This window comes from Mus musculus, chromosome X (genome assembly GCF_000001635.26).
Source record: "Mus musculus strain C57BL/6J chromosome X, GRCm38.p6 C57BL/6J".
NCBI lineage: Eukaryota > Metazoa > Chordata > Mammalia > Rodentia > Muridae > Mus > Mus musculus.
This window is the reverse complement of record NC_000086.7, coordinates 144,439,751-144,455,194: the sequence shown is the minus strand read 5'-3', so window position 1 is coordinate 144,455,194 and position 15,444 is coordinate 144,439,751. Positions and strand designations below refer to the sequence as shown.

The window sequence follows — 15,444 nt, the reverse complement described above, 5'->3', positions numbered from 1 at the left end:
TTGCATTCTCTGTGACCAGAACAAAATAACACCTTCCATAAACCATGGGTCACCATTAAGGTGACATATTAAAGTCCCAGTGACACATTTTTTTTCAGTTTTTTCTTTCTTTCTCTTTTATTCTTTTTCCTTTCTGCAATGTTCACATAGGATTATGATCACCAGATGAAAGAGCACCAGAAACTCTCCACTCTCTGTTATATTTGACCAATAAGATGTCTGTACATTTTTTTCTACATCTTTTCTTCTATGTGGTTTGCTTTTTAGCCCCTGAATGCCTTGGATTGGTTAGGTTGGCTGCTTGCTTGCTTGGTTTGTTGGTTGTTTGTTTGGTTTGATTTGATTTGGTTTGGTTTGGTTTACTTTCAAGTTTTATTGTTTTATCTTGTTTTATTTATGGTTTTGAGACATGGTCTCATGTAACTCAAGCTGACTTCAAATTTACTATGTAACCAAAGATAACCTTGACTTCTACATCTTTCTGTTCCAGTCAGAGTATTATCATTATAGGACTATGCCATCATTCCCAGTTATAGGGTATTATTTTCTTAATCATAGCCACCTGCCACCACTCCTGAGTAGCAACCACCCCCCACATTTACTAACATTATATCATCACATTCTAATTTATTGTTCTCAGTGTGTGTGTGTGTGTGTGTGTGTGTGTGTGTGTGTGTGTGTGTTTTACCAAGGATTGAACCCAAAGCTCCTGAAACTTAGGATAGCACTCTCCACAAGCTATATTTCTAGCCCCCTCACTCCTTTTTTATTTCTTCTGCCTCAGCCTCAGATTTCTCATTTTAGTTAGTTTTTTTAAAGCTGGTATACAAAGTAATGAGTTCCCATATACAGTTTTCATGCATTCTCTTTGTTGTCTGGTTTGCCCCATTCTCACCCTCCAAACCTCTGTTCCTCTCCTCCCTCCAGTGCCTCTCTTCTATCTTATATATTCTATTACCCCTTTGTTTTCAATAGAGATAGGCACTCCTCAAACTCAATCCTCTGCCTTTTCTTCACTTACACCTTCCTCTTATTTTATTGATTTCTTTACACAAATTTTCATTTCACAAGGAGTCCGAGGTAGTTATAATGCCATGATATAAATTTGCCCCACAATTATCACACCCAGTTCTAAGGTCTCAACTACCATCTCTATGCAAGCAACTTTCAAACTACCTCTGCAGCTCTGTTGGTCCTTCTACCTCCACAGCAAATCTATATGTCTGACCACCTGTGAGACGTTGTCTACAGCATCACAAATTCAGCATAGTCTCAGCTTATATGACCAACTCATTCTATTCCCCCCCCCCACACACATACACACACACACCAGGTAATTCCAAGTTTTGGAGCTGAGATTTCAGTGTTCTGGAAATGCTCTCTAAATCTCAATCTACTATGGACAAGTTGGTCGTACTAACTAAAACAATCTCATTCATATCAGTCTGAAACTAAGGCTTCCTCTTAGTCGCTAGGTTCCCCTATGTCGTTTGTTAACAGAGGTATCTTTCTGAATAAACGTCAACTCGTCTTCTTCCATTTCTTCATATGACTGACTGCTCATTTCTATCTCCAAATATCTCTTTCCCATTTCTTCTTTTGAGCCCCAGTTTTCACCTGGACCATCAAAAGGGTCTCCTACTCAATCCTTCTCCCTCCAGTCACTTGATCACCCCACTCTCATTCCCTTGGCTAACCTCTTTTCCATGTTGTAAAACATGATCCTTCACACAGATCTGATCATGGACAGGTGGTCATCATTTCATTGTTATGGAGGTCATCTATCTGGAACCCCAAGAACAGCACTAAATGACATTTCCCTAGCCTTGGAGCACAATGACTACATGACATGTTAAATAACATTAAGACACTAAACATTAATATACCAAATAAATTATCTGAGATGTAAGCAAAATGGGCAGGGGGATACAATACCTCAAGAAGCCAGGGATTCTGCGTTTGTCAGGTCCAGCTTTTCTTCTTCTTCTTTAGTCTTCTGGGGCATGAGAGAACAACCTCAGTTAAAGCAATGAGCAAGGGAATGAGTGTTGGAGAATATATATATGTATGTGTGTATATATACATACATATACATATATACATCTTTGATATCCATTTGAAACAGATTCAACTCAATGTTACAATCTGCAGAAACAGAGATGAGTTCAGAGAAAATTTCCTCCCTCCTCCCTGCTGCCTTGTTGTAAGCCAGTACCCTTGTAGCCTTCCTAACCTACTAATAACTCCTGTTGCGAGACCATTCAAGGCTTTCCATGCAAAACTGTTTCAAAAAGGCAAGAATTGGCATCATCCTGAGTGAGGTAACACATTCACAAAGGAACTCACACAATATGTACTCACTGATAAGTGGATATTAGCCCAAAAACTAGGATACCCAAGATATAAGATACAATTTCCTAAACACATGAAACTCAAGAAAAATGAAGACTGAAGTGTGGACACTATGCCCCTCCTTAGAAGTGGGAACAAAACACCCATGGAAGGAGTTACAGAGACAAAGTTTGGAGCTGAGATGAAAGGATGGACCATGTAGAGACTGCCATATCCAGGGATCCACCCCATAATCAGCATCCAAACGCTGACACCATTGCATACACTAGCAAGATTTTATTGAAAGGACCCAGATGTAGCTGTCTCTTGTGAGACTATGCCGGGACCTAGCAAACACAGAAGTGGATGCTCACAGTCAGCTAATGGATGGATCCCAGGGCTCCCAATGGAGGAGCTAGAGAAAGTACCCAAGGAGCTAAAGGGATCTGCAACCCTATAGGTGGAACAACATTATGAACTAACCAGTACCCCGGAGCTCTTGACTCTAGCTGCATATGTATCAAAAGATGGCCTAGTCGGCCATCACTGGAAAGAGAGGCCCATTGGACACGCAAACTTTATATGCCCCAGTACAGGGGAACGCCAGGGCCAAAAAAGGGAAGTGGGTGGGTAGGGGAGTGGGGGTGGGTGGGTATGGGGGACTTTTGGTATAACATTGGAAATGTAAATGAGCTAAATACCTAATAAAAATGGGGGGGAAAAAAGGCAAGAATTTACTTGAGGGTCATCATTATCTCTTACAGGAAATAAGTACCCCATCTGGATAAAGGAGGTCTCCCAATATAACAGAAAACCTAAAAATTTAACTTTCTATTTGTTCTTAGACACTGGAAAGAGTTGAGTTATTTGTGAAGAAATTCCTCTTGAAATTGGAAGGCTAACTTCCACAGAGACATGAGCATAACTGTAACCAGCAAAACTGTGACCCAAAGATTTGCCTCTAGAATAGAGAGAATTTGCATAGTGCTCATTACTTCTAGAAAATTAAGAGGCACAACCCTTCCCCAGAGCAAACTCCCCTTCTTCCCTATCTGGTGCCCTGCCATCTTTTTTCCTCTTGGCACATTTTTCCTTAACTTTTTTTTCTCTGTCACTTAATTATTTCAAAAACACCTTACTTCCCAAACTAATTCTCCCTTCATTTTAGGTAACTGGCTCTAACCTAAGACAGGGAGAAACATACCTACATACCCATCACAAATAAACATGTATCCCTTCAATGTTTGTTTAAGTTCTGTGAGTCAAACTTCACGGCCTTGCACATACATGCTCTACCACTGAGCAACCCTCTCAGCCCCTTTTATTATTTAATACCAGTAAAGCCCTTCTAAACATCGAAGGCATCTTAGCCCCAAAGAAATTTAGAGTCTCATTAGGGAAAGCAACCAAGCATTACTAGGAATAAAAATAACACACTCATTTATTCTCTGCAGTTGCTACAGGAACTTAGAGATTGCAGCCATCAGCATACACTGGAATGTTTTTGAAACCTTTACATCTTTCAATATGGAATTCAGAGTCCATTCATATGCCACACAAAGACAAGGATTCTGAAGGTTAAACAAAATCATGCACTGGCATCTGGAGCCCTGCCCTCCCACACATCCCACAACTCTATCCTATGTAGATTAGGCTCAAAGCATTCAACAACTTGTTCCATCGTGAGTCCTCTGCTGTCGATATCTTCCCAGCACAAACTACCCTGTTAATGTCCCTGTCCCCACACTTCGACTGGTAACCATAAATACATTTCGGTCTTTTCCTTGGCAACCCATGACCTTAGAAAGGCAAACACTAACAAGAAAAAGACAAACACAGAGCGTTAGGATTCAAGTGAACATTCATTATGTGCCAGGCACAGAACTATATTCTATCTGTCCTCATTGCTACGGAAAATACTTGAACTGCCAATTGGAAAGAACTTACTATGCACCAGGCAGCCAGGCAGGATCTTACAAGCTTTTATATATTGAATCTCATACAGCAACTCTGAAACAATTATACAAATAAAGAGGCTGAGACATGAAAATGGAAAAGAATTTGTCCAAGCACATACTGCTAAGAAGTGGCAAAACCAAAGTCTGACTTCATATCTGTCTCATTCAGCACATACACACTAGGGGCTGGGTAGTGTGGTGGTTATAGCACAGTCAGCAGACAAGTATATTTTCATGTTAAATGCCCCATTTTCTCTTATGATACCTACCTCTGCCAGCCTAATACAAAAGCAACCTTAGGTAGCATGTACTGAAATAAGCATGATTTTATTTCCACAAACTTTACTTTAAAAAAGAAGTAATCATGCCAGGCATGGTGGCTCATGCCTTTAATCCCAGCACTCGGGAGGCAGAGGCAGGTGGATTTCTGAGTTCGAGGCCAGCCTGGTCTACAAAGTGAGTTCCAGGACAGTCAGGGCTATACAGAGAAACCCTGCCTCAAAAGAAGAAGAAGAAGAAGAAGAAGAAGAAGAAGAAGAAGAAGAAGAAGAAGAAGAAGAAGAAGAAGAAGAAGAAGAAGAAGAAGAGGAAGAAGAAAGTAATCCTAACAGCCTATATTTGAGCCAAAGGCTCTTATAGTAGGCAGGTGACCCCTAAAAAAAGTATTAAAATAGTATGATGACTCTGACTTTGGTTATAAGACCCAGCCTATGACTTAGACAAGCCACAGGTTTCTGTCTCAATTTCCTTGGTAGTATGATTAATATACTGTGTCTCCTCGGAGCCATCATTGAAAGAAATAACAATGAAAGGAATGAATGATTGTAAAGCACCTGGTCCACAGTCAAGTTCTTAGTAATTCACTACTATTTAAAGCCCACCACTGGGGCTGCAGAATTAGATGGGTAGCAGAGCATTTGCCTAGCATCCATGACTTCCCCAGCCCTGCTGGAGCTGGAAAAGAAGAAGGTTGGGAAAGAACCCAACTGCAAGGAAAGAAAAGGACATGTGTTTGGATACTTCCTACGCCCCAGTGTTCCCCATACTCAGCAGAAATTATCATTCCCATTGCCTTCCAGATAATTTGACTCTCTCTTCAGCTGGAGAAACAATGGGCCTTTATGAACTTACCTTCCTGTCTCAAACATTATTTAGAAAGTTTCCTGACCTCCTTGTTGCTGGTCCCTCCCTGGGAATCTCATCCTGGGAGATAGGAGTCTGGTTGCTACAATATTAGAATTCTACTGCAGGAATTAGATTCTTGCCATGATGAGTCATGATGACTGCCTCCCAGTTAGGATCCTGGAGGTTCTAGGTGATGGAGGCTCTTAATGAACATTGCTAACTTAAGTGAATTAGCTGTTTTGGGTATAGCCTAAACCAGAATGTATGTTTGTTGGTTGCTGTTATGTTTTGTTTCATTTTTGTCTGGTCTGGTTTGGTTTGGTTTGGTTTGGCTTGGTTTGGTTTGCTTTGGTTTGGTTTGGTTTGGTTTGGTTTGGTTTGGTTTGGTTTGGTTTGCTTTGGTCTGGTTTGGTTTGGTTTGGTTTGGTTTGCTTTGCTTTGGGGTGGTTAGTTTTATTTTGTTTTCAGTGTTGAGAACTGGAATGAAGAGCCCTATTCTTCAGACACATCTTCAAACTGAAAAGTGATCTCTTAGAAGCCTTGAGAAGAGTGACTGGGAAGACAGAAACACACAGGAGCCACAGACCATGATTGTCTTATGATTCTGAAAAATAGCCCAGTAAAGTAAAACCACCCTGCAAGTTTTTATGCCTGTTTAAGTAGGGGATACTCAGATTTGTTAAGGAAAAGTAAAGAGGAAAAAACTCCTAAGAGAGGGAAGGGTCCCAAGAGATAGATACCCCCAAGTTTCTACTTCGAATGAAAAACCCAGTCACACAATCCTTCCTCCCAGCTTTCAAAGCAGCCAAGAGATTCCACAGCTTGTCAGCCATCCTTTCTACTGTCCTAACTCGCCAGACTCCCACAACAAAAACTTTTCTCTGTTATCTACCAAACTGCCCTTCATCCTCTATGATGCAGCTTGCATAACAATCTAGTTTTCCTCTCCAGAATTCGATTGTTAGAGGTTTTTCATTGGATCTGACTACAATAAGGAGTGTGCTGACTCCAATTGTATGTACTTTTTCAATACAATAGCTCTCTTGTACCTCACCATCTTTTCTCCCTCTTGCCACCACCATCAATCGCCCCTCCAGAGTTTAAAGCCAATAATTAGCATAACAGGACACATCACATCAGGAGAATGTGCAGAGCGACTGACAATGGAGGCAAGCATGATGCATTCAAATTTTGTCTAAGCATGACTGCACTGAATCATACATCGCATCATCACAGTACTATATACACAGGGAGCAACAACTCTCCATATATTGTATAAAACCAATAATGATGAAAGTAGCTACCCTTTCTTGAATGAAGAGCTCATTTAACCCTCATAATAATCCATGATTTTAAAAACACATGTTTCTTAGTTGTCTGACAACTTAATCAACTCTCTTAGTCCTTATAATGACACTACGATACAGGTTACTTTATAATCCTCATTTTGCAGACAGGGAAACAGAGTGCCAGAGACATTAAGTAACTTTCCTATGGGCATCCTGCAAAATGGCTGCCATTTGAATCCCAGGGTCTCTCCGTCTGATTATAAAGTAAAGACTATGCCCCTAACTTTGCAATGTTATCATTAGAAGCATTCTATACTCCTGTAGCTTGTATTATTCTGTCATGTAATCAAAGACACCTAGCCACCTGCCCAATGTTGAGAACACTGCAAAGTACTTCTCACCCATGATCTGTCTAGTTGACATCAGTCCTATAAGGCAGGCAACACCACTGTTCCACAAATACAGGCTCAAACTCAAAGGCTTGTTTTCAGTTCCACCACAAATCAGAGCTCAGGTGAGGCTAAAGGTTCAATACAGATTCCTCTCCACTTAGGATAGGTTGTTCTAACAGATCCATGGCCAGTTCAAAATATAAGTCAAAACTGCCTTTAATACAGCTAACCTGTATAACATCCCAACTTAGCTACATAGAATTCTGTAGACTACCATCACTTCTCACTGTGACCACAGGACTGACTGACAGCTGTGGATCACCACCACTGTTCAGCATCATGAGAGTTTCATACCACATAGGGACTGCCTAAAGATCGAAATTTTAAATTCAAAATATGCTTTGTATTGAATGTGTGCAGCCTTCCCACTATCCTAAAGGTAAAAATTCATAAATTAGACTATTATACATTTTATGGAGTTTTGGGTGCTACAAGGCCTCAGTCTGTAGCCAGGGCTATGCTGAACTCATGAAAATCTTCCTGCCACAGTCTTTCTGAGTGCTGATACTATAGGGATAGACCATCACACCTGGCTTGGAGGGTTGTAAACCAAAGAGTATCAATACAATTGTTACAGATCATTTCTTTACTTATCTGAAATGTGTATTTAATTTGGCATCCTGTGTTTGTGTATGTTAAGCTCGGCAAACCTAATGATGAGGGCTGCCTCACCACTGGGAATTACCTGACCTATGGTACAATCTGTTAATATATTATTGATCTAAATGTTATCAAATGTAGAATTCCAAACCCCATCTGGTCCTGAGGGAGAGACAGGAATGCAGCTGAAATGAGGCTTGTCACCACTAGACCTCTTACATTCTCCCAGTTTTGGGCTTCAGCAGCCCTCAAAGAACATCCAGCTGTCTCAGACATGCCACCAGAATCAGTTATAACTTTGGTTCTCATCAGATTCCCAAACCCCTGCTGGGTTTGTGGTATTAGTTTGACCATTGGTTTATCTCTCTCTGCTTTAGGATGTTTATTCTCCAGAGTCCCCTTCAAGCTTCCTGAGTTAAGCCAGTTGAATTGCAATTCCCAGGTGACCTGACCCTGACCATGTGCCATGTGAATTCTTGCATGGCTTTACTCAACTCTGAGGCTCTCCTTTTCCCTTGCTTTCGCGTGTTGTAGCACCCGCTCCTTCCTTGCTGAGAAACTTCCCAACACTGGTTTCCCTTTCCATCTAGAAAGCCTTTCAGGGAAGGAAGAAACCCCCTTCCACCCTTTGCTGCCCTGAAGAAACCATTGTATAGCACAACTGTTCTCCAACCTGTGGGTCACAACCCTTTTGGGGTTGCTTATCAGATACCCTGCATATCAGATATTTACATTACGATTCATAACAGTAACTAAATTATAGTTATGAAGTAGCAATAAAAACAATTTTATGGTTGGAGGTCACCACACCATGAGGAACTGTATTAAACAATTGCAGCATTAGCAAGGCTGAGAACCACTGATGTGAGACATAATTCACCTGGTCTAATTTCATTTTCCTTTCAAAGTCTGTCTACATAACCAACACAAGAGAATTAGAGTATCTGTAACGGAACCCACCGAGGTAATACAAACCACTGTGTACAATTATTTTCAAACAAAAAAATATACTTAAAACTATGTGTTTGGAGATAGTCTTACGCTCCTAGCCCCACTTTTCCTCCATTGACTTCACAGTAGTGGGGCTCGGGGCTCGGTTGACATGGGAAGTGTTTTTCCCATTGACATTTCATATCAGTCTGCCATTTACTTTCCCCTTTAAACTAGCAGCCCAGCAGCTTCTGAATCACATCTACAAGCAAACAGCCACAACACAGACGGCTTGTCTGTGTCATGTACCGTGCCTCAATAATACCAGAATCAGAAGGATAGAGGGCTGGGGGAGGGAGGAGGAGAAGCTGAGATCAGAATGTAAAGTTAATTCATTAATCAATTAATTATTTTTTTAAAAAAAGAAGGCATCTCCTTGTGGCATTAAATTTACCATCAAATTTGTAACTTAACTGAAGAAATATAAAACGCCCTATAAAACCACTATGTGTCCAGTATAAGGGCTACTTCCAATCATATGCTGGGCCAGAACTCCCTACTAACCGTTATTTGTTGGTATTCAGATGTTTGCTGCCTTGGAGATGATAGAAGGGGCGTGTTTAATGAAGATACAGCTACGCAAACTCATTGCTGTGGTCAAGGAAGAACAACGGTTCTCAACAGCAGTGGTCCCAACCCCTTTGGGGTTGAATGACCCTTTCACAGGGCCCACCTAAGGCCATCAGAAAACACAGATATTTGCATTCTAATTCATAACGATAGCAAAATTCCAATTATGAAGAAGCAACAAGAATAATTTTATGGTTGGGGGTCGCCACAACATGAGGAACTGTATTAAAGGGTCACAGCCTTAGGAAAGTTGAAACTACCGGCCTAGAATGTATTCCTTACTTAACATTGTCGTTGATGGCATTCTTGAATCCAGCTTGATTGGTAACTACAAAGCAAAGAGAAGTCAATGAATCTGGGATCATTTCCACTGAGCTGATTTTCAAACATACCCTTGTTCACAAACTATCTTTTGCAGAGCTGACTTCTGATATAAGGGAAGTCTGGCCTATTTCAGTGTGTACCCACTTACTGATAATGAAAGAAAGCCTTCTTAAATCATGAACTTTTTTTATTAAATACTTTATTTACATTTCAAATGTTATCCCCTTTCCTAGTTTCCCCTCTGAAAACCCCCTATCCCTTCCCCCAACCCCCTACTCACCAACCCACCCACTCCCGCTTCCTGGCCCTGAGAGTCCCCTATACTGGGGCATATAACCTTCACAGAACCAAGAGCCTGTCCTTCCACTGACGACCGACTAGGCCATCCTCTGCTACATACGCAGCTAGAGACATGAGTCCTACCATGTGGTTTCTTTGGTTGGTGGTTTAGTCTCAGAGAGCTCTGTGGGTACTGGTTAGTTCATATTGTTGTTCCTCCTATGGGATTACAAACCCCTTAAGCTCCTTGAGTACTTTCTCTAGCTCCTTCATTGGAGAACCTTCATGGGCTTTTTAAAAAACTACATAGAAAGGCTATTACCTCTGATCTAATTGTAACTGATAGCTATTGTTTCTCACTAACTTGCATCTTCCCCACTGGAGAAGGGGACCATTTATTCTCTCCTGTCAAATCTTCATAATTTCAAAGTGGACTAAAGAAAGAAGAAATATGTGTATCTGCTAGAAGCTGTCCATCTTGAAGTTGTCTATTTATAAACATACAAAGACAATTCATTGCAGTAACTTCATAGAACACTGGGCTCTGTGCAGCTGGAGGTGGTTTGGCTCTAGCAACAGATCCTCCTTGGAGACCCAGATCTTCAGTTGATCACGTCCCCCGACAAAAAGTTTCATAGTATTTGCATGCTATAGCATATACATTAAATCATCCTCAGTTTGCTAATACTACTAAATACAATGTAAGTGCTACTTAATAGTTGCTAGGCTGATCACAGGGCTCCCAATGGAGGAGCTAGAGAAAGTACCCAAGGAGCTAAAGGGATCTGCAACCCTATAGGTGGAACAACATTATGAACTAACCAGTACCCCGGAGCTCATGTCTCTAGCTGCATATGTATCAAAAGATGGCCTAGTCGGCCATCAGTGGAAAGAGAGGCCCATTGGTCATGCAAACTTTATATGCCTCAGTACAGGGGAACACCAGGGCCAAAAAGTGGGAGTGGGGGTGGGGGAGTGGGGGGGAGGGTATGGGGACTTTTGGGATAGCATTGGAAATGTAAATGAGGAAAATACCTAATAAAAAATATTTTAAAATAGTTGCTAGGCTGAATTGTTTAGGGAATAACAAGAATAAAGTTTATACATGCTCAGATTTATGTATTTCTAAAAAGTCCTTTGTAGAATGCCAACTGCACTACTTCGCAAACTTCTGGTTGTTAATACCTATGAGAGAAACCTTTCTTCAAGTGTCTTTTATTTCACTTCTGTACATTGTCACTGATATAAAATCACCTGGAAATAGCCACTGAGGTGGTTCAGTATGGGACCAACAGTTTTTATCCAGATAGAGGTTTGGTACTTCCTTCCTTCATTATTTCTCTCTGTGTCTCTGTCTCTGTCTCTGTCTCTGTCTCTCTCTCTCTCTCTCTTCTCTCATTCTCTCTCTCTCTTCTCTCCTTCTCTCTCTGGCTCTCTCTCCCTGTGTCTCTCTCTCTCTCTCTGTCTCTCTGTCTCTTCTCTTCTTCTTTCTTCTTCTTCTTCTTCCTCTCTCTCTCTCTCTCTCTCTCTCTCTCTCTCTCTCTCTCTCTCTCTGCTTTTTTCTTTTCTTCCTTTCTGCTTTCTTCCTTGGCTTCTTACAGACTCTGTGGCAAGGCACAAGACTGAAGACCAACTAAGGAGATACTGTTTATGCCTGATAGAGGTCCTGTCTGTTAATGGTTTGTTCTATCTCACAACCTGGCTCACTTCTCAAAAGCCCACTAATCCCAGATCCTCCACTCCTACAAGGAAATCCCCCCTCACTTTCCATCACCTCTTTGGATGGTGGAAACTGAAGACCCAGAGAAATCTGTCCCTCACTTTTTCTTCCTCTCCATGAGCACTTGCTACAGCATGGGGCACAGTAGGCATTGAAATGTTAGCTGTGGTTATTATTATTACAATGCCTCTCTGACTGTGCTAACCATAGCCACTGCCTAGGTTTGTTAAAGTAGCTTTGCCTCCACTTCCAATGGGCTTGCATCCTCATGAGTCTGTTTGTACACTGAGAGTATCTCACATTGAAACTGCTGTACAGCCTGGTTGTGAACCCATCAACTATAAAGAAGCATTGTTTGGCTTCATGCTCTGGTAGCTGACAGGGAGCCATGCTACTGCCACTGTCCATTATCAGCAAAGATGCTCACATGGCATATGTCTAGCTCACCCCCCCCCAAAAAAGTTCATATTTGTATTTCATTTTGTTTATTCTTCTTATTTGTTTATTCTTCTATTTACTTTGATTCTTTGAGGAAATGTCTCACTCTTAGGTACTAGCTGGCATGGAAGTCACTAACTTCCATGTGGTCCTCAAACCTTCCTAATGCTGCAACCCTTTCATGTTGTGGTGACTCTCAACCATAAAATTACTTCATTTCTACTTCATAACTGTAACTTTGCTACTGTTATGAATCATAATGTAAACATCTGACATGCAGGATATCTGATATGCGAGATCCCCATGGAAGAGTCATTTGACAAGCCCAAATGGGTGACTAGCCACAGCCTGAGAACCACTGCACTAATATAATCCTGGCTGGCCTCAAATGCACAGCAATAAAATTTTACATTTGAAGTACAGTTTATACTGAATGCTTACTGCTTTTGTAGCGTGAGAAGCCCAAGCATCATGAATCCGGGGCCATCTGCACATATAAAGGGCTTTTAAAAGTACCCAAAGCACAGGAAAGGCTGTACATATTTTGTCTCTGACTAGTACAACTGCTTCTACAGAAATGCCTGGAGGGACTACAGAAGTTAGATAAAAAGACGAATGGTGTCTGTGTCTTGGAGGACTTGGCAGGGACATGTGCTATATGAGTTATGTGCTTGGGTGGTCAAAAGGAAAGCCAGTTGATCATTTGAGTCTGAATTTTCGCAGGGAGAGGAGGGGAGGAATTGTCTCATATTGTCAAAGGCCATAAATGCCGCACAGCATGTTGAGATAGAAATGGCATGTGTGAAAGTGTTCCTCCCCTCAGCAGCGTAACAGTCCAATTTAAAGGCCAATTCACGGGTTCTTCAGAGAACAAATATAACATAAGGACCAGTAGGAAGAACCAAAGTGGTCTGGGCTTAAAGGAGAAAGAATAGGTCATCTGTGGTTGGAGAAATCAAGGAAGGCATCCAGGAGGAAGCAGCATACTCTGATTTCAAGCCTTTTCTCCAGCCTTTCCTTAGGACTTTAATGCAGGCTGATTTTTTTTCCTGCTTCTGGGTATTCTATGCTGTTTCCTTTCTATACTGCATAGGTCTTCCCTTTTTGATTGAATGCCCTAAGTTTCGAAAGTGTGACAAAGCCGTGAGATTTTCCCAAAGCTGTTAAACAGATCCAAAACGAATGAGTGCCTTTCATTCTAGACCTTTCTCTTACAAAATGCTAATGAGAGATAAAATATGCATGAGTTTCTCTTTAACCTTTACTTGGCAAAATAATCCCTGAATTTGGATCAAAGATGGCCTTGATCTATGGGAGCCAACCATCTTGGGACCTAACCTGTCTACCCTTTGCGTGGCTCATGCAAGCATCTAAGCACACAGGAGGTTGCCCTGTTAATAGTTTCATAGTAACTAGGCTCTTCCAGGCTCAAACTCACCCCAGTCTCTCAGGTCATGCTTCTCCCACAAGCACTAGTTAGCACTGAGCTGGAGTATGGATAAATACTTGTTGGAAGTCTCATATGCACGCCCCTTGCCATAAGCAAATCAAATTCTATTGTGCCATGAGGTCAGCTGGTAAATGAGCTATTAAAGCTGTCTGATTCTTTAGACAGCTGTAGAAACAAAAGCCACACATGACAAGCTTGGTAAGGGGCTAGGGAGATGGCTCTCCCTTCTCAGAATTCTGAGAAGAAAGCCAAGGAACACTCTAGTTTTCTAAGAGAGAGATATGCTCTTGACGATGCAACTGTGCATCTTTCTTGCCAAGAATTCTTGTTCCCTAACAATTGGAGCAGGGGCTGTCTCTGACTCTGTTGTCTGCCTTTGGATCCCGTTCCCCTAACTGGACTGCCTGGTTGGGTTTCAGCATGAAGGATGTGCTTAGTACTGTTGGGACTTGATGTCTCAGAGTGGGTGATACCTAAGTGGGGTCTTCCCCTTCTCTAAGGAAAAAGGGAGGAAGGAATAGGGGAAGGAATTGTGAGGGTGGGACTGGGAAGAGGAGAGGGGGCTGTGATTGGGATGGAAAGTGAAAAATTAATCAATGAAAAAATAAAGTATTGGAAAGTGAACTGGGGGGAAAAAAGAAGTAACCCTGCACTAGGTAAAAAGCAACCACATCTCCCAACCTAAAACATCAGCTCTCTGAAGGGCTCGGAAGCCCCAGAGGAGGAACATCAATAGGAACTAACCAGTACCCACAGAGCTCCTTGGAACTATACCACATGGAGGAACCCATGGCTCTAGCTGCATATGTAGCAGAGGATGGCCTAGTCGGCCATCAATGCGAGGAGAGGCCCTTGGTCCTGTGAAGGTTCTATGCCCCAGTATAGGGGAATGCCAGGACCAGAAATGGGAGTGGGTGGGTTGGGGAGCAGGGGGAGGAGGGGATAGGGGATTTTTGGAGGGGAAACTAGGAAAGGGGATAACATTTGAAATGTAAATAAGGAAATATCTAATTAAAAAAAAGAAACTGGCCGGGCTTGGTGGCACATGCCTTTAATCCCAGCACTCGGGAGGCAGAGGCAGGCGGATTTCTGAGTTCGAGGCCAGCCTGGTCTACAAAGTGAGCTCCAGGATAGCCAGTGCTATAAAGAGAAACCCTATCTCGAAAAACCAAAAAAAAAAAAAGAAGAAGAAGAAGAAGAAGAAGAAGAAGAAGAAGAAGAAGAAGAAGAAGAAGAAGAAGAAGAAGAAGAAGAAGAAAGAAACAAACTGTAATAATAATAATTAAAAAAAATCAGGTCTCAGTCTGTTGGTTGCTACCCCTATAGGGCTGAACAGACCTTTCACAGGGGTCATATATCGAGTATGCTCCATTTCAGATATTTACATTACGATTTCAAGTAGTAGCAAAATTACAGTTATGAAGCAGCAATGAATACTTTATGGCTGAGGGTTGCCACAATATGAGGAACTGGATTAAAACATTAAGGCGTCTTCCACATCAGTAAGCACTGTGCATTTCAATTAGTGTGGCAAGATCCCCAAGCAAGGTGGGAAGAAACCCAGCTTTCTGTGTTTTTCAAAGCATACTACCCTTGGATTTTCAGGGAATACAATGTCTATGAGCTTAGCTCAAGGTGTCAACTGAAGTAAGGTATCAAGTCTGGCTCTACCTGCTACCAACAAATGTACCTTAGCATCATTGCCATCATCTGTAAAATGAATGATACCAGTATCTGCTGTTAGTGTGTGCTGATATATGTGAAATCATGGTATCTGGCCCTTTCTAAGAGCTGAGCACAAGGCAATATACCTATGCTAAGAGGTTTCCTAGTGGTGGTGGGTCCGTGGCTGCTGGGGAAGGAAGAGTCAGTTGCTGTCAGGAGTTTGGCTCCTGATGAGTTAGTTACAGTACTGGCT

General features: G+C 41.7%; 1 protein-coding gene across 1 annotated transcript in view; it reads left to right on the top strand.

Moving 5' to 3' along the window:
• Trpc5 (transient receptor potential cation channel, subfamily C, member 5) overlaps positions 1-15,444 on the top strand; it is a 310,854-nt gene that overhangs the window by 232,986 nt on the left and 62,424 nt on the right. The gene's annotated exons all lie outside the window — the stretch shown is intronic.